The sequence below is a fragment of the Cryptomeria japonica genome, unplaced genomic scaffold, assembly GCF_030272615.1.
Source record: "Cryptomeria japonica unplaced genomic scaffold, Sugi_1.0 HiC_scaffold_1651, whole genome shotgun sequence".
In the NCBI taxonomy this organism is placed as follows: domain Eukaryota; kingdom Viridiplantae; phylum Streptophyta; class Pinopsida; order Cupressales; family Cupressaceae; genus Cryptomeria; species Cryptomeria japonica.
The window spans coordinates 1-27,925 of NW_026729982.1; the positions used below are offsets into that span (position 1 = coordinate 1).

General features: G+C 47.8%; 1 pseudogene; it reads right to left on the minus strand.

The window, feature by feature from the left end:
• Positions 1-15,616: 15,616 nt before the first annotated feature.
• LOC131873388 (uncharacterized) lies at positions 15,617-16,548 on the minus strand (annotated as a pseudogene).
• Between the last annotated feature and the right edge of the window lie 11,377 nt (positions 16,549-27,925).

The window sequence follows — 27,925 nt, forward strand, 5'->3', positions numbered from 1 at the left end:
GGGGAAGTTTGCTCTCCGTATACATCTTGCTCTTGTTAATCGCGGGCTCTTGATGTCTTGCCGGCGCGCGCAAACCGCCGTTTTCGGGCCACCAAATGAGCTCATGCAAAGAAAGCCGGTTCGCCGAGCTGGCCGACCAGAATCAATCAGCGTCAGCAAACTTTGAACGGCTAAATTGAGGCCTCCTCTTGTTTGGCGCCGGGTTCCACATGAGCCCCATTCGCGGCTCTAACGGCGCCGATATTGTCCCGGTTGCTTTGTGCCGTCGACAGTTGAAGTGCCATTGCTGCTGCCGCCGCCGCGACGACAACGAGCCGGCTGAATGTTGAGCCGTGTTCGGCCGCGCGCCGCTAAGCGATCGACGCGTCGAGCAATGAGCCCTGACGGCCAACGCACATGACAGGCGGCCGCTTGAGGCAGCCGGAGCCCACTCGACACCCGCTAGGGCCGCAACCCAAACGAGGGCGGGCTCGGCCTAAACCGGCGGCCCGCCGCAGACGCTCGGCGGCGGGCCAGAGATGCAGACAGCGCGGTTGGCGGCTGCCAGCGCTCGCTATGCAGCCCCACGCTCGCAACAAAAGCGGCCTCCACAAAAGCGCAGCCCGTTGTGAATATCCAAGCTGGCCCGCTATTATTATATCATCTCTGCCTAGCTGCCTGGCTGAATAGCGCGCCGAGAGGGCAGACCAGCTCGTGGCGGTCAAACTGGTCGTCGTCATTCGTTGCGCGCGGCCGGCAAGCTCCTTTGTATGCGCGTCCGAAGAATGGCACCGTGCGCCCGCTACAATCCAAACCGGAGCCGCTCTGCCAGCGACACCGCCACAGCTCACCTGGCGGCCGCCGCTCAACACCAACAATCATTTCTGAATCAATCATTCGAGAGTTAACCGAGCTCAGCGGACGCAACTTTGTGCTTTGTGTCCAGTGTTTGCAAGGCCAAAGGCAAAACCAACCAAAGCGCCGTTGCCAGCCAACAATCCTTTGCAGCCTGTCGACAGGCTGCAAAGGCCCAGATAAGAGATCCTGGCGCGCTTACAAACGCGCCTGCTCGCACATAACGCGCACGAGAAACGAATAATAGTATTGAGATCAAGCGTCCGTCGGAGAAATTGATTCTCGCTCGCCAGCTAGCGGCGCGAAGCAAATTGTTCGCGCCGCCGGACGCGTTGAATGGCCATCTTGACAGGGCTCTCTGTTCGCTCTTTGCTTGTTGTAAACTTTTGGCAAAGCTCTCAATGAGTCAGTTACAGCGGCTGCGAGTAATTTCGCCCGACTTACACTTGATGGCCAGGTGCAATGCAACTTCTGAAGCGCCTGAGAATATTGCACACATTCTCAGCGGCTTTCCGACAGTTGTGCGTCGCTTTTCGCGGCCAGCTCGAGGCGTGTTTGCTCTCGACTTATCCGGCCAACTCGCTCGTTCGTTCAAAGCCATATTGGCCAGGTGAGCCATTGTTGTTGTTGTCGCCGCTTTCGTCGTCGTCGTCGTCAATGAGCCAGCAAGCCAGCAAGCTAGCAAGCCAACGAGCCAACGAGCCAACGGAGCAGCGAGAAACGACACAACCAGCAGCCGGCCGAACGCAAACGTGGTCTCATTGGAGCGGATGAAATTAAATTTGCGCCAAATCTTGAACCACGTTCACATAAAAGCCAACCGTTGCCGAGGTTCTTCATTTTGGTTTTGCACAGTGCTGATATCTGCCATATCTTTGCAAACGCGACAGAGGCTACAGCCCGAAAGCGATAGTCCTCTCGCCATTCATCGGCTAAATTGGTCGCTTTGGGGAACTGAGCCGACGATTGAACTTGAACGACTCAATTACGGCAACTCTCAGCGATGGACAGTTGGCGCTTTGGCTGGCTCACCTTGGAGAAAATCTGGGCTTTATGCAATCAAAACGAACGCATTTGATGGGCGCGGACACCGATATCAGGTCATCATTCTATGAGCGTGCATTTTAAACTAATCAGCGTTCGAGCGAACTCAGTTGAAATGCCCGCTTCGATAGACACAAGGCAATCTATCTCGGCGATAAAACCAGCCAATCCAGCAAGTTGTTGCCATAGTTTCTGATAACTCTGATAGATCAGGGTTAATCTAATTGGCCTCCCAGGCACACTGATTGGACTGATCGGAAGGCGCGCCGATTTGTCAGGCACGCAATGATGACAGATCATTGCGAGCCGAGAACTATCAAGAGCTGCTCGATCTAGCGCGGGTTCTAGTTGCTGCGCTAACAGATAATCCGCCTGATAATAGTCTCTAGGTAACTGAGTTTGCGAGGATTCGCGATCGAGATTTGGAGAAGTTGTATCATGAGAATAGTATCAATTGCAATTGTTATGTAGTTGAGTTGATTGATTAGCGCTAACAAGCTCGTGCTCTCCGATTTTTTCGTGCCGAGTCAACTCAAATAAGTCCATCTCGAGTAGCTCACCCATCCAGTTCCCACATAATATTGGCGTTTTTCATTGCCTACAACCAACCGACAAGCTAAGCGAATGATGATATATAGTATGCCTGCAAAGAGTTCATAAACCATACAAATCCTCACTATGAGACGGCTCAAGCGCCGCGCGGCTGGATGCCGGAAACTACCCAGCGACTAGATCTAGGCCGCCATTGTTTGCTCACAATCTAATTGAGCGCGAGTTAGGCCCAGGCGACACAGGTGCCCATCAAATCGGGCCAACTCAAATCACTTAAGATCATTAAAGCGAGCTCAATGAGCTTAGCAGCCCTGAGACAAGTTGCCTTCAGCGACTTGTGTTCATAGGTGTCCCTATGAATTAAGCCGCTTTGTATTGAATTCAGCTGTGAGCTTAGATTGATTGTGTGCTATCTCCGTCGGGCGCACATTAATTGGCCGGCATTAGTGCCCATCGGCTTCGTCCAAAGCCGGCGAAGCGAAATTGTGCGCCGCTTGAATGGAATCAAGCCATTCAGTTGGAGGCCGAGCGGATTTGCGCAATCCGCTTAAATTGTCCGCACCTTGTTGAGGGCTTGCTTGAGTCATTTGCTTGCTGCTGCGCCCAAATAACAGCAGCGCACACTCGCTTGAAATCCTCAACCGCTGGACACCGAGTCAGAGCGATTTCGTGCATCGATAAGGGCAAACAAATGGCTCTTCACAGATCCCTTATTTGTTGTTGTTGTTGCTGTTGCTCTTGTTGTTGCTGGTACGCCAGATTAAGCACTGATACTGTGCTTGAACGGTACAGCATTCAAGCATGTCTAGCGATTTGGTGGGCAATCTTGAGGTCTCGCCAGTGGTTGTATTGGAATCACTGGTTGTACACGGAAAGGTTTCATGAATTATTCAAGCTTACGTTCAGCGGTGCAATCTCGGCCATATTGAATTTGCAACTCGATTACTCTCACTAAATACCGCCATACAAATCCAGACCAACTGCGAGTTGGCGGCTGATCAGTCGGCCGTACCAACAGAGTGTCCTTCAAAGTGTCTTCGTGAGGGCCCTTTATGAGTGGCCACCTTGATAGCGCTCGTTGTAGGTAGAGAGACTCTCTTTTGGTGACAAATAAAATTGCATTAAGTTGCAGCCAGAAACAAAAACGAGTGAGATGTTTCTACATCTTTTGTACCTTTCACTTTTGCACTCTCTAAACTGGCTAAAAATTCTAACACTCCAAATGGCTTTCCTTTTCATCACACAACACATCTTCCACCAGGTAAAGTGGACAACTTTTACCAAATAAAACTCCAGTCGGAGGGAAACAGAGACAGCTCGAGTTTTTCATCACTAATCAAAATTTTCGAAGAATCTGAATTGACTTCGTTGAGGAGGCTTAAGAAAATAATAAATATATTGCGCTCAAATACCAAACACTTGTCTTGTCTTGAGAGCTGTCAGGTGGCGGTGAAATCAGTTTTGCTGCAATCGGTCACGAGCTCTCGTTTGCAGCAAAGATATAATGCGCCAGATTTTGATCTCTCCGCGCAACCGGAAGAGGTGCCCGAAATAGAGCCACTTGAGAGCTCGGGGGAATCCATTCTGCAGCTGGCCAGTTGGGACAATATTGCAGCAGCAGCAGCATACGAGCAGCAGGAAGTAATAGGAGACTTTCGACAGTGGACGACGGCTTTGTTTTGACTTGAGTGGGCTTAGGAGTAGGAGTAGGAGTAGAAGTAGGAGTAGGATCTCGAGGATGGAGGAGGAACGCGCGAAGGGTAAACCAAAGACCAAAACAAAGTCGACGGCCATTTTGACACAAGTTCGCCTGGGCGAACAAAAGCACACTTGGCGCTGGCCCAAGTTTGGCCATGCTGGAAGAGGCTGCTTTCTGGGAGAGATGTCCACCGTACAAGTGGTAGAGGCTTTTGGGGATGCCGAGGATGCTGAGGAGGCTGGTTGCGGCGGGTTGCGCGGGCAGGACGGAATAGTAGGCTCAGCAACGGATTCAAGCAGCAAGCCGCCACTTATATCGATTCAATTAAGCGACACGGTGAGCGGCGCTATATCTCCAGCCCAGACCAGCGAGCTGCTTTGTTCAGCTGCCGCCGCCGCCGCCGCTAGTGATGATGATGGCTCCAGCAACCAGGCTGATCCTATGGCGGCGATCGGAGCAAGCGCCGCAGCCATAGCCATCCACCAGAGGGCTCTTGCAACGGCCAAAGTGGATGACGTTAGGAGAAACTTTATCGCTTTGATTAGGTATAACAAATTGCAATACATTTATCTTGGAACATTTATCTATTCTGTGATGAATATTGTTTTTATATTTTACAACGCTCACTTGATGGCAAGCTGGGGCCAGCTGCGTCCAGCAGTGGCCGATTCAGCTGCTATTAGCGCTAGTTCGCATATGAAGATCGTAACCAACCAGCCAAGCGTCGTCGCATGCGGTGATAATTATTATCAGCAGGTAAATTCAAATTCCATCAAATTGTTATCCATCAACAACAATTCAAGTAGCGAAGCGCCATCATCAGCAACAAAATTTCATGGGCTCCTCGAAATAGCATTACCTGTTTTAGTTTGCCTATTAGCTCTCATTGCAGCCATTAGAGCGCTCATGTTCGACAAGCATCCGCCGGAAACTCGTTCGGATTTAATCAACGCGCGCCACCCGCTAGATGGCGCCCGAACAGCGCTCAAGCAAGCCTTGAGGCGAAAACTGGCCGTCTTGATCCAGTCGAGCGGCCTCATTGTTATCATCCTGCTGCTCTGCTTGCCAATCATACTGCTCAATCTTAGCGACTCGGGCATTGTTATCTCGCTCGCAAACCGCCAAGCCAGCGATGTTGATGACGACTCGGCTTCCAACCAGCCAGCGGAGGGCCGATGCGATCGAACCAAGCTGTCCATTGGAGCAGCAGCTAATGCTAGCGCCGATTGGTTTGGCGGCCAGCCAGTGGCATCAAGCACAACGATACTGGCCTTGATTTACCTGCAACCGCTCCTACTAGAAGGTGGCTCAATATTTGTTCGGCTCTTCGGAGCGCTCGCAATCCTGCCAGCAATCATTTTAGGCCCGTTACGTTTCCTATGGCTTCTGAAGCAGCAAGAAGAGCAACAACAACAACAACAGCTCATTGTTGTCACTGCCAATAATTACATTGTAAACCAAACGAATGCGCCCTCAATCAAGACGACTGCCACTCCCAATCAAACCCTTCAATGAACTACTCGGCGTCCGATAACAGTTTTAGTGACTCACAAGGCCGCCTAGCAGCAAACCTCGACCTATCTCTGGTGGTGCTCGGCTGCTTGCCGTTGTTCCTTTTCTTTGGCATGCTCAAGCGGCGCCAGTACGCTCACGCCATCGATCGGAGCACCTTTTCAGACGCCAGCCAGCTCATCGAGGCAAAGGTGAGCCTCGAACACCAACGCCAGCAGCAGGAGACCCTTCTGCTGAGCGTCCTGCCGGCTTACGTGGCCGAGCAGGTGAAACGGAACATGCTCAAAAAGACCACCGCCACAACTATGCACTCGAAGGACATGGACACACAGGAGCACGTTAATGCGATGGGCACGTGCTTGCAGGCTTCAAGCTGGCCGACGCCAGTCCAGCAAGCGTCAAGCGCCGTGGCTTCAACTGAGCCCAAGCCGGCTAATCAGGATCCGCTCGCGAGCCAGCAGCAGCAGCAGGCAGCCAGCTCAAACTTGAACTCAAACTCGAACCTCCACGATGGAGCAGCGGCCGAGCGGATTGCGCTCGACTTCTGTAGCCTCGGCAACCAGTTTTCGCAACTCTTTCATTCTATCAACACGATTCACCACGAGTCTAGTTTCCGGCGCCACTTTTATAAGCGGAACTTTAGGCGCACAAAGCGCCAATCGGACCAACACTCATCCACTGCCGTCGTCATCTAGAAACCAGTTTCCAGGTGCTGGTGCTGGTGGCAACAATAGCCACCTAATGGGCTTTCATCAGCCAGTTAGCAATTTTCCAGCACAAATAAGCATTGGTAGCACCTCAACAGCGCGTAGAGGTTTCAATGAACTTTATATTCGCACCTACAACAACGTTAGCCTTCTATACGGCGACATTGTGGGCTTCACTCGGCTTTGCACTCAGCTGAGCTCCTCGCAGTTGGTCAGGGGTGCTCAACGATCTATTCAGCCACTTCGATCATCTGGCCGAAAAGCACAAAATAATGCGCATTAAAATCCTCGGCGATTGTTATTATGGCGTCAGCGAATACCCGAATTCGCTGTGATGGGTTCCAAGAGCCGCGCTAGCCGCAACGAAAATCACGCAATCAACTGTGTCAACATGGGCCTGGATATGATACATTACATCAGGTGCTTGAATGTTTGAGCGCGCCTCAAACGGGGGCCGCTCGATGTTGCAGCAGGCCTTGTCGCACTCAATCAGCGCTTCCGAAGCGCCCGGAATAAGCAATCTCAATTCTACTCAGATGGCTGCTAGCTCTTGCCGCTCAGCTGACGAGAGTCAATCACCGAGCTCGGCAACAGTTGGCCAATCAGGAGACAATCGGTCAGCATTGCACAGCACCGGCTGCAAGTCAGCCGGCAACAACACTCCAATGCCGGCCTTCGAGCTCAACATGCGCATCGGCGTTCACTCGGGCCACATCCATTCGGGCGTCATCGGGCTCAAGAAGTGGCAGTTCGATGTTTGGAGCAACGATGTATCCATTGCCATGCATTGCGAGTCGTCCGGTGTGCCTGGCCGGGTTCAGGTGACCGAGGCCACAGTGTTGCAACTGAATGGTGCATTTACATATGAGATAGCGCCAGAAAACGCGCGGGACTCCTTTCTGGCCGACAAAGAGATTCGCACCTATCTCATCAGCGATCGAATCAAGCGGCAGGAGAACACGCTCAGGGCTGATCATTTGCCGACATCGATCAGGAGGCCGAGCCATAAGAAGGATCAGCAGCAGATGGTTGCGAAGCGCAAAAAGCAATCTGTTGTTCAGGGACCTCTCGACGTTGATAGTATCGATAAGGAGGCTCTGCTGGCGCGAGGAGGAGGAGGAGGCGCCTCTGCCGCCATCCATGACTGCAACATGGACGAGGACAATATTAGAGCGGCCACCATTGGTACAATAAGGCAAACTTTGCTTGCCGGTGAGAGCGCCAGTTCAAGTAGCGCGCTTGCTTTCTATGGTTTAATTTTCAACCACCACGATATGACACCTTTCATGCTCAATTATCGCGATCCTGCCATGAACAAACTATACGCAAACAGGCCAATCAACAGATGGTTGCGCGAACTGACCACAATCATTCTACTGCTTGCAGTTCTAATTCCGCTTTTAAACTGGCAACTATTAGTTACCAGATCGGACGAGAAGTCGGCTCATCTTGATTACAACGCTCAGGTCAAGTTCTTACTTTTGATTGCGCTTATTTCAACTGTCTTAATGATTGCTAGTTTCAAGGCCCCAACTTTTGTGTCGCTCAACGACACAAAATTGCAGCAAATTATCCTATCGACAATCGGATCACTAGTAGTAAACCAAAATTTAATTATAGGCCGCAAAATAACACACATCAGGTGATAAATGATAAAGGTAGATGTGGGAAGGGAAAATCGTTGTCTAATTTAGGCAAGTCGATAATCGATATTTATTGGAGTATGCTGAAGGCTTTCGAGCGTTTAACTAACCGCTTGCAATCGATTGAAAGTGTGCGCCGTTTAAAGCTTAAAACGGGCATCACTATATTGATGTTCTTCACTGTGATTACATATCAGGCTCACCTGATTATTATTGGCCAGCGTCTAGATCAGTCGTGCGGTCGTTTGAGTGAACCTGATCGCGACAATTACCAGAACTCCCAGAGAGGTGATAGATATTCGTTCATTGAAAATCGTTTATCAAGCGAACAATACCAACTAACTGTGATAATATTGCTTATATCGTTGGATTCAAGTGCAAATCTTCTCAGCTTTAAGACAAAGTCAATCATAATCGCTAGCATTGTTTGTCTGCAAATATTACCATTCGCAGCTCGGCTAGCTGCAGGTTGCAATCTGACAGGTGTGAACAACGACCAACTTGGAAACGAGAACGCAAGATCGTCGATAGTAGACAATGACAGTAGCAAAAGAAACAATCAACAAGTGCCCAACTGGACAAGCAATGCTCTTCTATTTGTTATGGCGCTTTGGAGTTTGGCTTTCGCGCGTCAACTTGAGTACACGAGCAGGAGTAACTTTTTGTGGCGTATGCGATTGAATGTGGACCACGAGGAGCTTGAGTATATAAGCGGCATTAACAAGGTGTTGCTCGAGAATATCCTCCCATCTCATGTTGTTCAACATTATCTGACGAATCCAAATGGCCAACAAACAAGCAAGAACCAGTTGCCCAATCTGCAGCCTTATATGCGAATGAGTGAGTATTGTGTAGTAGCTAGTGTGGTAGTAGTTTTGTTGATTGTCTTGCGCGCTCAATCAATTTATTCATTGATCATATCCATCTAACTAACTATCTAAACTAAAAAATCCCTCTTCCCCCGATTATTTGTGGGTCAGGTTTCAGCAATATGCGTAATCTAAACAATGACGAGCTATATCATGAACAACATGACAGTGTGGCTGTTATGTTTGCTTCCATTCCTCACTTTTATGAGTTTTACGATGAATCAGATATCAGCAAGCAAGGTTTGGTTGTATCGCGTTGCTGAACGAGATTATTTGTGATTTCGATAAATTGCTTCTCAAGAACAAATTCAGCCGCATTGAAAAAATCAAAACAATTGGCAGGTAAGTTGAGGCTAAAAAGTTGCCGCCAAATTAATCGCCAACTTATCAATGCAAGCAAGATCCAAGTAGACACTAACACGTTGCTCGCTATTGGCACGCAATGGCCGGCTGCTGATTGCATAGTACTTACATGGCTGCGGCCGGCTTGAGGCCGTCTTATTTTGGTAGCTCCCGAACCAGCAACGCCTCGCAAATGAACGCGCCGCTCGCCGCCGCAACTAGCCAGCAATCGATTAATAAAAATCGAAACTTGATCACGCAAACAAGTGGCTCATCAGCGGCTGGATTGGCCGACGCGCCAGCAATGCAGCTGGCCAAATTGTGGGCAGCGTTTCGCTTGGCACCGACCTGAGCGCCGATGACAAGCGACTTGTCATAGGCAGGCAAAAGTTGAATCTCATTTGTATGGTACAATTTGCCACCAATTTAATGACAGCTCTAAATGGAATAAACAAGCAAAGTTTTCAAGTGTTCAAATTGCGAGTTGGCGTCAATGCGGGCCCAGTTATTGCGGGCGTGATAGGAGCCCAACGACCCTTTTACGATATTTGGGGCGATTGCGTCAATGTAAGTATCAGGTCCCAAAGCAGATGCTGCCACCAAATTCATAATGAGATTGTAGTTCAGTAGCACTAACACTAGCGATGTTGATCGTGCGTCGATGCACGATCATCTAGATTGCAAGCCGGATGGAGAGTATGGGCCAGGTGGGTCGCATTCAAGTGGAGGAGAAGACGGCCAAGCTATTGCAAGAAAGTTTGTGCTCCGAAAGTAAGTGCGCTGCCTCTAACCATCTGTGCGTGATCCATTTCTCACTTGTTGAATCTAGCAACTAACCCAAAGCGTATCTGGCCAGCCTATTCGATTGTTCGTCGCGGAACCATCAATGTTAAGGGAAAAGGTGGAATGGTGACCTACTTTGTGGACAAGAAGGCTGCAACATCGGCGGCTGGAAATGCAATTGGCGGCAGTGGTTTAGTCGACCGACTAGAACGCAAAAATTCTGCAGCCGACAGACAGGCGACCATGCAACCAAACGAGTGTCAAACATCAACAACCTAACACATGCAACGGTCAACACCGCCGGCGACAAATGTAATTACACTGCTGCCAGTGTAAATGACAACTTTGCTTAGATGAGCAAGTAAGCAAAATTATCAAAGAAGGATGCTACAAATGTTGTCAAATTGAATCAACTGGATAAGTTGGTCTTCAACTAACTGTTTGACAAAGTTGATGCATGATGCTGAAGCGGCGTGCGGCCATAAAGCGACAGCAACCTGTAGGCAGCTTTCAGCAGTCACACCTGGCCGGACGGCCTTTGTAAGGCCATGCAATAAACGGTTGGCGCCTTGTCGGGTTGGCTTCATGCTATCTTGGCTGCCAATGGAGGAAGCGCGTGCAAAGCAGCAACTTGGAATGAAACACGAAGGAGCAAAGTAGCATTAAATTATCCAATGGAGAGGTTTGACAATTAGCAGCTTCAGCAGTCAAGTGAGCGAAAGATCATCCCCACTAATGCTTATCTCTCAGGGCGCTTTCAAGCCCTCATAGCAAAGCTCCGAAGGCTGCTGCTGCTGCTGTAAGTTGCATAAACGTTGCATGAAAGCTGCATAATCGAGCTCGCCAGCGCTGACGCCAAAGACGAGAGATGGTGCTGCCACTGGCTTGGAGATGTTACATCTTGGAGATGTTGGTGTAGATTGTGCCATTTAGACAACCGTCACACTTGTTGATGTTGTTCTTGTTGTAATAGTAGTCGATCAGATCGATATTAAAACTTGTTATTACTGCTTTGCTGTTGTTTGCCTATCTCTCAATGGTTGTACTGTGAACGCTGTTTGGACAACGACTATTAATAAATGCCTGAAATTAAAACAAGCGATTACTAATGCTGATTATTTGTTTAGTTGGTTGTGTGTATTGTTTGACTGCCAATTTTCACAGCCGCTGCTGGAATACGAAAAGTCTACTATTCGCTCATTATTGTGATTCTAGTTACCAGCGCGATTGTTACCTGAACCTTAAATTAGGATAGAGACAGATAGCCAACAACATCAAGAGCCGAGAAATTATAACAAGATACACGCTACACAAAAGCGTCTTATCTGTCTATGCTGATCGAATCAAAAAAGAAGAGGCATGTTGACAGTCTATCCAAGCTCAAGATGGGCGCCATCAGCAACTTTACTAATTCACAGTTTTGTCGCCCTAGCTCTTTTGTTTGAGCCCAACAAGGCACTAAACCGAGGTGAGAGCACTACTTCACTGCCATTGCTGCCCAATTTATCCTCGACATCGCCCTCACCTGCACAGACACCTGCAGCGAGCAGCAACCAGATTGGACAGCAGCAGCAGCAACAGCAGCAGCATCTAAATGATCACAAGCCCATTATCAACAAGCCTCAACTCGAGCCACCCAGACGACAGCAACAAGTTAATGACGACGAATACCTGATCGGTGTTGGCATTGCCGATATAACTGGCCCAGCAGCCGACATAAATCTTGTGAGTGCAATCAGACAGTTGGCAGATAGCTTACCTCCTTTATTATCAGCCTCCTCCTCCTCTTCTTTGTCCTCTTCATCTTCCTCCTCTTCGGCTCCCTCTTCTTCCTCTCCTTCTACTTCTAGTAGCTTCGAGGAGCTTATTCGTGTTCAGTATCCAAGTTGGCAAGAGTTACGCGATATTAAATTGCAGCTTAAAATTAACTTTAACCCTTTGCTCTTGCGAACCCCGCTAATGAATGCCCTACTCAGATGGGCTATGCCAAACCAAATCAAGATGCAGGCGGAATACACTTACGCCAATTTAGTCGTTCAATTGTAATCGAGGACAGTCAAGGTAGGCGAGTATTATATACAAGCATCGACAATGGAATGGTATCGCAATTGTTGCGCGTTCAATTGCTAAAAAGATTGGAACAAACTTATGGACAGCAGATGTACAATGAAAGCAATGTTATGATTTCAGGTAAAGTAAAGAGAAGTCAGATGGAATGAGTTTACTATTAATATCTCTTTGGGCTGGCTTTCAATTTAAACACTAGTTTGTATAGTGGCTAGCCAGTTCTTTATTTTGTTCTAATAATTTTGAGCTCAAAGTTAGCTCAAATAATCAAGGTTACAAAATAAGAGTAAAAGTGGATCTATTTAAACAAATTTTCCCATTCTAATGCCCAACAACTATTTCAATCTCTTTAAACTGACACACACGCACGCTCACTAATACTTACATAACTGTGGCTGTTGCTATTGTTGTTGTTGTTGTTAAACCGGCTCAACAACTACTAAATTACACACACAGCCACTCATTCGCACTCTTGTCCGGGCGGCTTCTTTCAGTACATGCTCTACAACATTCCATCGGCCGGTTATATCGGCCAAACCTTGGAGGCTTTGGTTGATGGTATTCTGCGTAGCATCAAACGGGCCAACGACAACCTGACTCCCGGCAGAATCTATTATGGCGAAGACGACTTGTTGGAGGCAAGCATCAATAGAAGCCCAACCGCCTACCAGAACAATCCGAGCGACGAGCGCGCCAGCTACCTCTACGACACCGACAAAACTATGCACCTACTCAAAATGGTGGACAGACAAGACCAGCCTTTGGCTGTTTTGAATTGGTTTAGTGTTCATGGAACTAGCATGAATAGTTCCAATCATCTCATTAGCAGCGACAACAAAGGCTACGCGGCCATATTGTTCGAACAAGATTTCAATCCGCCCGGCACTCTGCCAGGCAAAGGCAAGTTTGTGGCCATTTTCGCTCAAGCAAACGAGGGTGATGTGTCGCCCAACACAATGGGACCTCGTTGTGTGGACAGCGGTTTACCTTGCGACCTTGCCACCAGTACCTGCGGCAATCCGCCTCGTGTAAGTAGTCTGTCAGTTGTGTATAGCGGTTTTGTTGTTGTTGCTGTTTCTGTTGCTGAAAGCTCATAAGTTTATTGATTATGTATACATGTCCATCAAATTACCCAACTTAATAGAACGAAAAATGCGTCGCTTCAGGCCCAGGCAAGGACATATTTGAGAGCACCAAGATAATTGCCTACAAACAGTACTACAAGGCGCGACAGCTCTTCGTTGACCAGAGCTCACTGCAGCCGATCAGAGGTCCGGTGCGATTTGTGCATGAGCACATAGATATGACCAATCAATTGGTGCCTTTATACCAGTCTGCAAGTAATCTGGCACAAATTAACGCCGCAGCTGCAGCCAATCAAAGAACAAGCGGAGGCAGACTGTTGAGCAGTAATGCGCGAACAGATAAACATCATCTGTCAAAGGTCGCAAGTCCAATCATTCCAATCAATGCTACCTAACCTGTCCAGCGGCGCTAGGTTACAGTTTCGCCGCTGGCACCACAGATGGGCCAGGTGCGTTCGACTTTCAACAAGGCGACACCGTTTCGGGCCGCTACTGGAATATGGTGCGCGACTTTCTGCGTAGACCTTCCGAGGAGCAAAGCAGGTGCCACCACCCGAAACCCATTCTGTTGTCTACCGGCGAGATGGACTTTCCCTACATGTGGCACCCAAAAGTGGTTCCCACGCAAATTCTCATGATCGGCCAACTGGCGATCGTGGGTCTACCGGGCGAGTTCACCACAATGGCTGGCAGACGAGTCCGCAACGCCGTCTACAAAATCCTTCACGAGGGCGCAACGCGCGGCACTTCAACCACAGGTGGACCGGCGTTCTTTGACGATGAGCCGACAGATCCCGAGGCGACCGCCGAAGATGAGGAGGAGGATGAGGCCGGTATTGGTAGAGGTATTGGCAACGGCAATGGCAAACCATATGCCAACGACGATGATCTATTTACCGCTCCTAGCGCCACAAGGCTAGCAAATAGTCGCCAACAGGTTCTGAGGCGACCAAAACGAGCCTACTCGTTGGCCAATGAAATCAAGGTTGTCCTATCGGGTTTGTCAAATGTTTACACATCCTACATAACCACCATCGAGGAATTTGAGATGCAGCGTTATGAAGGCGCCTCGACGCTGTACGGGCCGCACACGTTGCAAGCATATATCAACCAGTTCAGTAAGCTGGCCGCCGAGTTGGTTGGTGAAAGCTCGCTCCATCCAAGCAAACTTCAACCGCCCGATTTGACCAAGAGTTTGTTCACAATGAAGGTGGGCGTGATATTTGATGGCGGCCAACATGGTCGCCCATTCGGTGGTGTTATAAATGACGCAAATTCAAGTCGGATCTATAGCTGCCGAGAGACAGTTACAGTCTCTTTTGTGGCTGGAAAATCCGCGCAACGACCTCAGACAAGAGGATAGCTTTCTCTACGTAGACAGGTATGCTGGCAACGGAACCTGGCTGCCAGTCGCCACTGACGCCTCCTGGGAGACCAAGTTCATTTGGGAGCGAACGAACACGATCATGGGCGAAAGTCGCGCCATCATTGTTTGGGACATACCCGACAATTGTGCCTCAGGTGTCTACAAAATTCGCCATTATGGAGCCCACAAGAGTATCTTGCAAACGGTGAGCCAATATTGGGGCCAATCGACGCCGTTTAGAGTTGCCGCGAATCCGTTGGATTTAGATGAAACAAAGCAACTAGATGAATTGCTTGTATCGGCGCTTGATTCCGCTGCTCAAGAAGCGCTTCAAATGGGCGCAAATGTAAAGCGAAAAGCTAGCGATCAAAAGGATACTGCAGATCATCGACCATCTTTCTATGCTAGCTCGCTCAACATGCTGAGCTCCCTGTTTGGTTAAATGGAGCGCATCTAACCAAGAGATAAGTAGACCATTAGCAGCCATATTGTTTACTCAACGCAAGCAGATCTCATCATCATCTCTGATAATCTTCGCGCCAATTCTAAGGGGATCTAAACACGCTCTCAATTCTAGATATCCATTTTAGATCGACCTATGTATGAGGCTATGTTTACGGCAACCAATTGTTTGGCTATAATAACTATCTAGTTAGAATAAAAATTATAAATATTACAAGTTTATCCAACAAGAAATGTGGGCTCTCAGGCTCAAAATTCATATGATACAAAAGTTTTATTCAACAGTAGCAAGTCAAGTTTCGTGATCAGATCTGCTCGAGTTTTGGTGATGAAGTTTTTATGCTTATGGCAGTTTATATAAGCTCCTGAAGGAAGGTCGACAATAGAAAGCAAAACTTTGCTTTCAGATCTGTGTCACAATTCCTTTCTTCCGCGAACAAAAACAACGAACAAATTGTTATTGTAATGATAATGAACAAAAAAAGAACAATTAGGTTTTTCGTTATGATTTTGCGGTGTTTGTTTGTTTGTATACTGTCCCATTAAGCGCTACTAACAAGCCAACAGGTAGTGATGAGCAGATTGAACGGAGTAATGAAACTTTGTGAAGAAGGTGTCCATCAATAACATGAGCCCCTTCATTTGTGGCCGTTAATTTGTGGAAGAATATTCGTTATGTTGACGAAATGTTGGATTCTCACCATTGGGTATGAAGTCATACCCAATGCCCTCTACTTCATAGAATGTGCCTCCTTGCTTAGTTTTGTTGAGCTCCTCCGGTAATGCCAAGATAGAACCGACAGGGTCCACTCCAACCAGCTGACATTTGGGCAATCGTTCCTTAATCTTCCTTGCAATACCGCTGATGGTGCCACCAGTGCCAGCTCCCGCAACAACAGCATCTAGTTTGTCTTCACAAGCTACTAGAATCTCCTCAGCAGTATTATCATAGTGTGCCATTAAATCTCCCGCTCGATCTATATTGATTAAGTATGATGGACTTTGGAGTTTCTTTACAGATTTGAATCGCTTTAGAGATGTGAGAATCGGGTTAATTGTAAACAGCCTCAGTGCGAGTTCGAACAATCTCGGCGCCCAATGCGCGCAAAACATTCTCCTTTTCGCTGCTCATCTTCTTTGGCATCACAGTGATACATCTGTAGCCGCGGACCGCTGCCACCATGGCCATACCGATACCCGTATTACCTGATGTCGGTTCAATGATAGTGTAGCCAGAATGAGGAACCAAGCGGCCTTCACGTTCAGCGTCGTCAATCATCCTGAGCGCTAAGCGATCCTTGACGCTACCATTCAGGACTAAGATATTCACATTCAGCCAACAAGTCACATTTAATACCATAGCTCTTGGCCAAATTATTCAATCTAACAAGTGGTGTTTGGCCAACACAATCGAGTATTGAGTTGTGAATTTTAGTTGTTCTATTGAGCTTGAATTCGTTTTCGATATGGTGGTGCGGATAGTCATTGTTTGTCGGGGTTGAGGTTGAAGAAGATTGATTATTGTGGTCCTTCAGTGTCCACTTGCATTTCGACGGCCAACCAACTGCATCGGGATTGAGCATATTAAAGAAAAGCTTGTCTTTAATTTAAAATAGAACTAAACTCTGTTCAAGTGATGCCGATATGTAACAATGATAATTAGCTCTTTCCAAACTTGGAAAATTTCAACAAAATAAGCAATCGTAGCTCGATATTACAATGTGATGCCGCTGATCTGCTATATTCTCTATCTCCTCTTCGGCCTGCCATTGTTAAGTTTTGTATTTGGGCTATAGTCGGCTACAAGATCTCCGCAATCATGTGTTCTCCGATAACAAGCAAGCTACATTTTTGAGTCCAAATGAGTTACGCAAACTTCTATGGGAATTGGACGGACTGCTGTTTAAGCTAGACAATCAAGATACTCTCTATGAATGGAAAAGGGTTAGAGCTTTAATCGCCATTAGTAATATTAAAACTAGTAACTGCAATGTGAACTATCTGCAAAGACTGAGCGCCATCGTAAAAAGTTTGTCCAGCAAGCATGCTAACATGTCGGCCTACTTGTTTCACTACCAAAGAGAACAGTTTGATCGGTGCAAACAGCACTTTGTCTTCGATTTGACATTCAAGTTGGGCCTGTTGAGCGGCAACGATATGGCGAACGTCGACAATCTGCGACAGGCCATCGAGCAGGTCAACAATAATCCGCAGTCTATTAGGAATCCAATGTTCGAGATACCAGTTAAGGTGGTGGCAGATGGAGTGTTTTTGTACATGATTGGTGATCATCTTGATGAACTGAAGTCCAAGGGCGAGCCTGTTGCAAAACATCAGCTAGCTACAGAGTTCCAAAGGTCAATCGAGAGGCTTTGGTTTGGTTCAACCAAACCAAAGCTGTCTCTGCTCAAGAGACAAGCTTGTCGGATAAGGATCCGCTTAAAACAAGTGAGCTAGATTTGTTGAACAAACGAGCGTGTTTGTACTATCATTTTGAACAACAATCAATCCTTGCTATCTGAACTTTATATTCGCCTTATCATAGACTAGATAGCTGTCATAGTTTAAACGCTTACTATAGCTCATTAGATTAAACTCAGGCCCCCTAAAATATTGTGAAGATGAGATGAATGAACGATTATTGGTAGGCAGAATAATGTTGTTTATTAAGAATATCTTGTTACTACACTCACACACATGCTAATATACGTTTTTTGAGAGAGGTGTTAAGTGTCAAGAGAGTATCAATCTGAGGTCAAAAATTGCTCTAAACAACTCCTGACTATACAACAGAGGACGCCACTCTATCGCTAGAATTACAGCTCTGGCTGATAATGGCTATATCAATCTTGGTGTTGCTGAATAACACCAAGATTGATAACATCAAGTGAACAGCAGATCAATCTGCAATGGTTTCGCGGTAGATTTCGAAGTGGCTTTATTGGATGACTTAGGAAAGAAAGTTTCCCTCGCTTCTCTTGTAGTTGGGTCGATTGCTATCCTGATCGGACTCATTTGTTTCATCAGTGGCGCTGAAAAGTAAGATTTTGAAGAACCCAAACAACTATCAGGTGGAAATATATCTTTAATGTCTTAGCTTCTCCAGCCTAAGTTCTCAGTTGCTAAAACTGACTGAGAATACAACTGACAGCGCGTCTTAAAACAGGCATCATTAAGCGCAACTATGGTTAGATCGCTTGAATCGAGCCTGGACAACATCTAAGGCCTATAGCGCTGCTTGATGTGTTAGCTGTGTCTTCTCAATCTTATGGCCACTGGCCCACCGATTATTTGCATTGATGTTTTATGAGCAACTCGCTCCTATACATTTGATCACTTGATGCACTTCTTTCCCCTTCTTTCTCTAGCTGGTGCTTCCAATCCCTCTTCAACACAATCAAATTTTTCATTGTACAACAGTTGCTAGAGTTGCCATATCTCTTGATTCCTGTAATCACAACAAACAATCCAACTCATCTCACATTTGAATCCGAGCCAGGCTTTCGTCATATCTAGAACAGATGCCTCAGGATTAACCGTAGAATGTGTTTGGTTGATCAAGCTGATGGCTTGATAAGCTTCAACCAATATGCCCTCCAGGATAGTGTAATCTAGCTAGCTTTGGAGAGTTAATGGAGGCTCTAACAGGTGTATCTTAATTGAAGATGCTATATCTAGCTTCTAAAATAATCTACTGTTTCGTCGGCAGATGGCGCAACCTTTGACCGGCAACTCTTCCATCTCAACAAATCCAATGGTGAGCGAAAGTTTCTAACGGGACATTAATTTGCTCGTTGGCGCATTGCAAATTGACGTTAGTTCAAGCTCAGTTGATTCAGTTGAAGCCTGGTCGCCAAGACTTGGCGGATTTCCTTGTGCCTCCAACTTCCTGTCTGGGTGAAAAGTTTTGCGAGCATCGCTTGAATGGACATTGTTTTGGGAGTGTCGCGCCAAACAGCATAGAGGATCAAGGGCCGTAACGGACGAGATCGGACAAGCTCTTGTTTATTATTGATTCCTCACCTTAAGCTGTCAAACTCTACGCCATCGAGCATCCGGCCTGACTCAAATGCACGTGCCTGGAGCCCCTTTCAAATGTAGCTGCTTCAAAGAAAAGTATTGCCAACATTGAACAGACAGCTTGTCGTTCATCGGCGAATCCACTTGACTCTTTGCTTCCAATTGTTAGGTTTGTGTGTCTAAGAAGGAGGAGAGGAAGTTTCTATCGGGAAGCAGTGTGAAGATGGCTCAGGTTTGTCATTTAACCGTTTGGCAATTTGAAAATATTTCGCTCACGCTCATTCGTTGGCCAACACTGGCGAACGTTTGCCAATTGTTGAGCAATAACAGTACATTATCATCACAATACCATTACGTGGGGCTTCGGGCCTTCAAAGCCGGTTAGCCAGCCGTCTTCAGCGAGACCGTTAAAGGAAGCTATAAAATTGCTGTCAACAAAGTTGGCCAAGATAAATATTGAACTAGTTTTTGGTGTCTGAATCCATCATTACAAGCTTGTTAGCTGGCGCATCGCAGCAGCGCCAGCGAAAGCCGCTCTCACTACGACCACCACTATTTCCTCGAGAGAGCGGCCCGTTTTGAGCGAGTGCCGCCAGCGACACACGCTAATCTAAAGCACTGAATCGATGCCCAGACAGCCGCCAACTCTTCCAAAGCGTTTAGAGTGGTCCGGCCAACATGACACTTTTAAATTCTATTCCAGCAAGTAACTAACTGGCTGCGGGGACATTCGAAGCAAGGAGCCTTTGTTATAGCGCTCGAGGTTGCCTCCGGGCGGGATCTATTAGCTAGATTAGCAATAGAAAGAGAGCGTAGTGCCAGAGCCCAACCAGAGCCAATCGAGGGGCTATCTTGCGCCTCTCTCTCTCTCTCTTGCTCTCTCAACCGGACGACAATCGAGCGAGAGCATCTACATCGGGCGCCAGATACAGCTTTCCAGCAAGCTTGCCGGCTTAGCTATCAAGTGCCGCCACGGCTTAGGCCAACAATTTGCGCAATCGAGACCTCCAGTCGCGTCGGCCTCGCTAAACAGTTGTTTGTTGGCGGTAATTGCTGTTCGCCTCGCCTTGGACAATTGCGCGCGAGATAGAGCGAGCCTGGTAAAACGACGCTTGTTCCAAGAAAACATGGAAGTGGCGGCGCAAAACAGATCGCAAGTCGCTAGTCGCAATCTGGCTGCCAAGGCGTCATCCGGCATCGCAATCACAAAAGCGTCGAGCAGCTGCCAACTGTTCAGTTGTGTCTGTGTGTGTGTGTGTATGTATGTGTGTGTGTGTGTGTGTGCTCAGCTGGCGTCGTCATTGTCCGATCGCAGTTGGCCGCCTAAGCAAGCTGGATTCTATGTATCTGGCGAGCCGCCACCGACTTGTCAAGGTCGGTCTGAGCGGCGCCACAATCAAAGGAGTCCGCATAGGCGAGATTAGAAACAAGGTTTGTTCATTTTTCCATCCTTCTCGCGGGCCGCGAAGGAGGCAGAAAAGAGCAAGCCATTGCAGCCAGTAGTAGGAGCTGTTGTTGTTGTTGTTGTAGTTGTTAATGCTGCTGCTGTTATTGTTGTTGCTGCATGGTATGAGTGGCGAGAATGGCGCCAGCCAGTCTCGAACGAGATGAGCCTGGCAATGCTCTCCACTTTGTCAGCGCTACGCTGGCCAGAGGCTGCCCAGAACACAACGGGCGCCGGTTACACGGAACGGATGGTACAGGTAAGCCACCTGCTGTCGTCGTCGTCTGCTCGACGCCCTAACCGTCAGTGTGCGCCTAGCCGAAAATGGCCTAGCTAGTGGCACCTTCACCTGAAGTGGTTGCCTAAAGCCGAAGCCGAAGCCGCCTCCGTCGCTGTCGCCAACGCCACCAACAGCAACGAAGATGAGGAAGAGTTTACTGGAATATGATGGAAGCTTTTTGCATTCGTCTAAACTGGCTTACTCGTCGCGCCTGCCAGTTGCCCCCCGATCTGCTTGTACTTCAGAGAGCGGGATTGTTTTGCCGGCGCGCGAATCTTGACTGTGGGCGGCCTCCGCTGCGCGTTCTGGAGGATGACAAGACCGTTATCTATCGAAAAGCTAAGGAGTAGCTGAAAAAAGAGCAATCCGAGATGGAACGTTCCTTTTGATCAACGTCAAAGCTAATTTAAATGAATGGAAACGAGTTCTCTCGCTGCGCGATCGATTATGTTCCAATCTAGCGCTTCGGGCGCCAGCGAAAGTTTGCTTTCCTTTGCGAAGGGCGGAGCTTCTCGCTGTTAGGCCGGCTTCAGAAGCCCCTCGCCGCTTGCTCCAGAGTTGGCTCGATTTTTGATGGATTTAGTGCAAAAAAATTGCCAAATTGAACTACTCGAATGACTTTTAGAATCCCAAGGAAGCTCTAAATGTTCCGCTAGAAGTCCATTTGCGCCACTAACAATGGCCCTTTCACAAAAAATTCGATTTGACGGAGCAAGCGAATTGATGTTGGTGGAATCATTTTGCAAGCTTGCCAATCACCTTGATGATCCCCATTCGACCTACTCGCTTGTACGGATGTGTGTGTGCAGTTCGCGAGCAGGATAAGCTCGAAAGATCTGAGCGCAAAAAGCGACTAGGCGCAGTCGCAGCGCTAAGTCGTCCGTTTGCCACGAGCTGCGTGCGAACGCGGCGTCTCCAAAAGGCGGCGCATCGCTCCATTTAAACGCCACTTCTTCCATCCACTGGATACCAAAACGCGCGCGCCAACATCGTCAAGTCACGCAGACGGACGCCAAACGCTGGAGCACAACCAACCACCTGCCAGCAATCAGCGGCGCACCATAACGACAACGACAAGGATAACGACGAAATCGATCAGTCAGAGTTTGCTGAAGCTTGAAGTATGGCTGCAAAGAGCAACCTGCCTGTTCAATATTGAGCTCGTTGGCGACAAGAGAATAGAATTGAACGACTAGAACGAGTGCAAGAACGAGAACGGTAGAGCGAGAGGAATTTCATGAGCTTCGTCTGGAACAAGTCACCTGAACTGGCGAGGATGAATTGGCGACTAGCTGCGAGAAAGAGATAGAATTTGGGCTGCCAGGTTGAACTACTCCAATAAGATAGATTGACAAGATGAAGCCGAAGCTCGTGAAGGTTGTCGCAAGCGTTTGCATATTACTAGTTGCGAGTGCCAACATTCAGTGCCAAACTTGCGGTTAGGAAGAAGCTTGTTTAGCGGCACTGATTGCAAGTCAGCTGTCATTGCGAATGAGCCGAATTAAGAGGGTTCAATTTAGTTGCATTGAGATAGTGTTCTGCCTGTTTGGATGAGTTGGAGGTGTGCCTGTGTGTGTGTGTATGTGCGGTGTGTGGTTGCTCGTACTTGAGACAGTGTTTAGTGCAAGAAACAAGAAACGTGTTGTTCAGTCGGATATTAAATTTTTCTCCCCCTAAAGAGTATCTTTGCGAAGAGGAAGAAGCAGCAGCAGCAGCAGATAGAGAAGAGAAGAATGGCGTTTAAAAGCTTCAAGTTGAGCCGCTCAACAATTTGTTGTCTGCTGCTTTTGCTTACAAGTGCTTCATCGATCAGTAAAGTTGACTGCCAAGTAGAGAAAACTGCCGCATTGACTCAGTCAAATGCTAACCAATTGGATATTGGTGACTTAGATAATTCAATAGGCGCCCAGCGCCAAACGGATGTTGGCGACCGTCAAAGGCAGACTCGGCCAACGCTCAACGGCAAGCCAGACGATACAGGTAAGGATAGCTAGCTTTGCGACTTGACGCGATCGACAAAGCGAGAGTAAAACAGCGCTTTATTTGTTGGCAAACAATCTTGAAGGACTGCTCAGGATGGTTCGAGAAGGTCCAATAAAAGGATAAAGAACTGTTGTAGTAGTGCTGGTAGTAGCGGTGACGGTGGTGGTAGTTGTAGTGTCTAAGGTTAGTCTAGTGGTCGAGTCTATCGGGCGGTCTAGCGGTAATCTTGGCTTTTTTTCTAGCCGCCTTCAGTAGCAGTGATAGTGGCAGCAGCAGCAGCGACAGTGAGTCGATTAGCTGGATAGAAGTTGGCAGCCAACTCTGTGTAGCGCCATCAGCTCACCTTGGCTTCTCGCGCGCGTTTCTTTCTCTCTTATTGCGCTACAACCAGTTTGAGATTGAGCTCGCCCACAACAAGCTTCTCTGTCGTGTTGCTGGGACCAAAGTGAAAGCGTTAGCAAACTAAAAGGCGAGTTAAGAATAGGCTCACTGAGCAGCTTATTATATTAGCTAGATTAGTGAGCTCTGCTCGTTTTGTTGTTGGCTATTGCATAGAAAGTCATGCAAAGCGAGCAGCCAATATACCTGAACAACAGTGGCCGATAGACTCTATTGAGCGAACGATGAGCGGCACCTGTTGTTGCCGAGCGCGAGCTAACTTGGATCGTTTATTTCTTCTGCCAGATATTGGGCTGTCGCCGAGCCGGCTAGAAATAGCAGCCAAAGGCGGCTCTTGCCAATCCGAACATACATGGCCACACGAGCGAGCTGTTTTGAAAAATCAAGGCCAAAGATCTTTGACTGTTGTGCCGAGCAGCCAGCCAGCCAGCCAGCCAGCCAGCAAGACAGACAGATAGACAGCAAACAGGCGGCCGAGCAATTGAGCAGCGGCCGAGCTAAGCGGCTGGCTCCATCCAGACGCGAAAGCCAAAGGAATTGAGTGAATGAAGTTATTTGAATTGGCTCCATTTGTTCGTTTATCGAACCAACCTTATTAGCCTGTTGGTTGGATGGAATTGCAGTTGTTGGCAGATTTTACTGGTTTTGCCTATTTTTAAGGGCAAATAAATAGGCAGCCAGAGAGCAAAAGAACAGTTAGAGCTAGCTTGAATCGGATGATCAATTTGAACGCACACACTTGTACTTACACAAATACAAACACAAACGCAAACACAAGCACTAGCGAGATATTAGATAGAGAGAAGGGGAAAGAAAGAGAGAGAAAGAGAGAGAGACACCTAATTTTAGCTATCTTTGACAACCACTGGCTGCAGACCACGACACCGTCAACTCCAAACGCTACGCCACTACGATGGTGCGCCGATAGTCGCGCTGCCGCTTTTGCAAGCGGCGCCTTTTCATTCCACTGGTAAGCGGCTCTATCAAGAAGTGTTCTGCATGAGGCTGCTAGCAAGCAAACAGATAGTATAGAAAGAGAGGGCGAGATAAAGCAATAGCCGGTTGCTTAGGCTGTGTCGTTTTGTTTGAATCGGCACCTTAGCTGAGCAGTGCCTGGAAACGTTAGAGCCTTGTTGTTCGAGAGCGAAATTCAATGATAGAAGTCTTCTCTCAGAATTTCCAAGAATTTTGACAAAAACGAATCAAAATCGGGGAAGAGTTTGTTCTCCAACAACTTGTTAGGTTGCCTGCTGCGAACAGCATTACGACAGCAAACAACCAACCGAGGCACCAGAGCGGCTGCTGCCTTTGCTCCGAACCTTTACCTATGATTGTATTGGTTCTATCAGAATAGATACTTTTCGGCGAGCTAGTGAGTCAGCAGTTGTCGAGAGTGTGAGCTAACTAGCACGCATCAGCAGCGGCCGCTACTCGAAACTTTGCCAAAGTCCGCCCTCGCCGTTCGAGCGTCATACTGGTGGTTGCAATTTGCAATACGAGAGAGTGAGCCTACAAACTAGTCATCCTCTCTTCCTCATTCGGATCTCTCAGGCGCCAAGCTAGAATTAGCTGCGAGGGAGAGCCGCGCATTGACGCTTGAGTATTCGTAAACAAGCTTTAATGAACGGTCAAACGGATAGAAACTAGTTCTTCAAGTGGTTTGCATTCAGTTGAATCTAATCTTACCGGCCAGTTTTGATAGGAAAAAGTGCAAGCAAGAAAAAGAAGAAGAAGAAGAGGCTCTCTGAGTAGTTTCCTCGCTTAGATAGCAGCGAATTGAGATCACTGGCAGACGAGATACATCGAGCGGTCAATGGCCGCAATGCTGCTTAAATCTGCGACAACACCTACAAGCTCAAACTAAAACCATATTTAGCTAGCTGGCTCTTTCGAGAACTTGTGTGCAGCCGCTAGAGAGTAACTCGTTTCACGCGAGTTACTGGCTTGTTGAGCTGATTTCCAGCCGGCAAGTGGTTACCACAGCAAACAATCACCTTCAGTGATTCAGGTGGAGGCAGAGAGACTTAGAGAGTAGCAGAGGAAAAGAGAAAGAGCGGGAGAGAGAGGCATAAGCGATAACTAGATTGAGAGGGAAACTAGATTGATTAATAGAAATCTAGCGAGTACTTGACGGGGCGTTGCTTTTATTATTCGTGTTGTTTTTGTGTGGCTGAATAATAATCTCGCTCGTTCAAAGACAGTTATTCGGGAAGGAGACGGTGCGTTAGACGGATAATAGATAAGACTAGAGCAGGGCTTTAGCGAAAGTAAATGGGCGACATCAACAGAGCTAGATTGAGAGGAGCAAGTTTAGTTTGAATTCAAACAGATTACTTTAGAGTAAACAGTTCCGTTTTTGTTTGTGGGCACGTTCAACGGCTGCCAGCTTGTTTGCATCCAGATTGTCTTCATCATATTCGTACAGCAAAGGAAACGAACGATAACACGTGATCGGCAATTATAATTCAAGTCGACCGATAGAATCCAAATCAAAGGGTTCGAAAAACGCAGTTGGGCAACACGAACGACGAACAAGAAGAAGAAGAAGAAGAAGCAAAGAAGCAAAGAAGAAGAGGAAGAAGACGACGGCCGAGGAGGGAAAAAGAGGGACCACGATCTCACAAGCTTAAGTGGGCGAGTTGATTAGGAAGTTTGGCGAGCGCGCGCCTTTGGATCGATGAGATGAGCAATGATTGAGATCACTAGCTTCCTATTGAAACATCTCTATGAGCTTATGGCGGACGATTACACGACTGGCCGCGATCGGGGCCCAGTCGTCGTCGCCAGCAGGCCAGCTCGTTCGCGGGTGGAGGCGAATTCGAGCGAGGCCTCTGCTTTATTAATGCGATGTGCTGAAGAGGATGAGATATCTTCCGCTCAACTTCTAAGCAGACTCAATGGCGAACGAGCGGCTGGATCTCAAACCTTAGAAGCAGAAGAGCCCGATGATGAGCTTGTAATGGCCGGCTCTAGGCGAACTCTACCTCGGGAGACCTATGTGGGCGCCCAACAACAGTACTCTGAAACTAGCAGCCGAGAACAGGAGACCAATCAACAAATAGTCTCCTTTTTGGCCAACAACCACTTGCCAGATTTGATCTGCGAAACTTTCATTGAGCTCCTCTTTATTTGTGTCTTTTTAGCGGTGACCTGGATTTTTGTAATGATAGTACAACTACACTGCCACCAACTCCAGCAACCGGCCCCGATTGTTCTACTGCAACACCAAGTTCCTATCCTCGCTTATGTACTGCAACAACAAATCTCAGCTGGCCACTTGTTAGTGGTTCGCAGCGACCATTACCAAGCAACCAACCTAAAAAACCAATAAAAAAAATTGCATTAGATAGGACAGGAAGATAGACAAATAGTTAGATGGAAAGGAAGAAAGAAAGGAAGAGAGGAAGAGTTTTGTTCTGTGTTTGTTCCGGTTTAGTTGAATGGTTGCGAAAAAACTAAATCCAGTCTAGTCGCTACCCAAAATTAGATGAATTAATTTTTACGTGTTAGGCAATTATTTTGTCTCATTTGAGTTTTCCATCTTCATTTAAAGGTTTAAAAACAACCAATTTTGCTCAAACAAAACCTTCAAGTGCATTCAAATAAATAGAAGGCCTCCCATCTCGAATGGACAAACACCTTGAATAGCTTCTTACGTCTCTTTGTCTCTCCAATTTGCAAATAGCGTGTCTGCACATTTATGGTCTATATTTATTGTCTTTCTATTCTGGCGCCGATACTCTCGCTAATGTCCTTTGACGATCTCGAGCCAGATTATTAATACTCTTCTTCTCTCCTCTAACCTCTGCCCACCGACAACAAACACTCGCCAGGCGCCAGCAAGGCTCACATGATCGAGACTAATTCGATTAGCGGCGCTAGGCTCAGCCATGAACCGCCCGCGGCTTTGGTTACACTTGAAAGGCGGATCGACTGGCTCGAGTTCGAGCTTAGGAAGTCTGTCCATCAGCAGCAGCAGCAGCAGCAGCAGATGATGATGATGATGATGATGCTGCGATCCAACGGCGGCGGCCAAGTGGCGCCCCGATCAGGCGCAGTCTGGCGAGGGCGCGAGAGTTGGCCAGACAGCAAACAAGGTAACCCATGGTGAGCAGTCGAATGGAAGCCAAGAAACGTTTCGGGCGCATTTGTTGGAGAACAACAACAAATGGACTCAATTGCCAGAACGATTAGAGCTCATGGAAAGATTCATAACGGTTGCCGCGAAAAAGGTAAGTCCTATTCCTCCGCACACAGAGACACAAGTTTTGATTGCGCGAGAGCCTCTTGTTTCGTTCTCATTGCCTCGGGCGCCATCCATTTAGAGTGAGCAGCCTGTTTGCTTGCGCAATCCGCTTTCTCTGATTGATGAATTCCGTTTGGTCGCGCGGCTTTAGCTGAAAAGAGTTTTGTTTTTGCCAGCAGCTGGAATCTCGGCCGCTGACCGGTCAGCCACTCCGGACTGTGAAAGCCGCGAAATCAGCTTAACTGGCGCCCCGAGACTGGCACGTCGAGGCCGGGCTGCTGAGCGACAAGCCGGCAAGTTGCTAGCGAATTATCATCATCATCATCATCATGAGATGAGTGATGAATCGCATCGAGCCTTTGTAGTTGTGTGCAAACTTTGAAGCTGCTACGCCCCAGTTACAGAGCTCTCATCCGGCTCAGAATGAGCGCTCCTCATTCCTAGTCATCCGCTTCAATGAATCCGTAATGGGAGCCGCTCTCATGTGCACCGGCTAGTGTTGTCTTTCTAAAACTCACTACGACCGCTGCACAGTTTCAGTCCGGCCAGCGAGGCTCTGGTTCGGCGGCCGGCCACTTCCGGCATCGC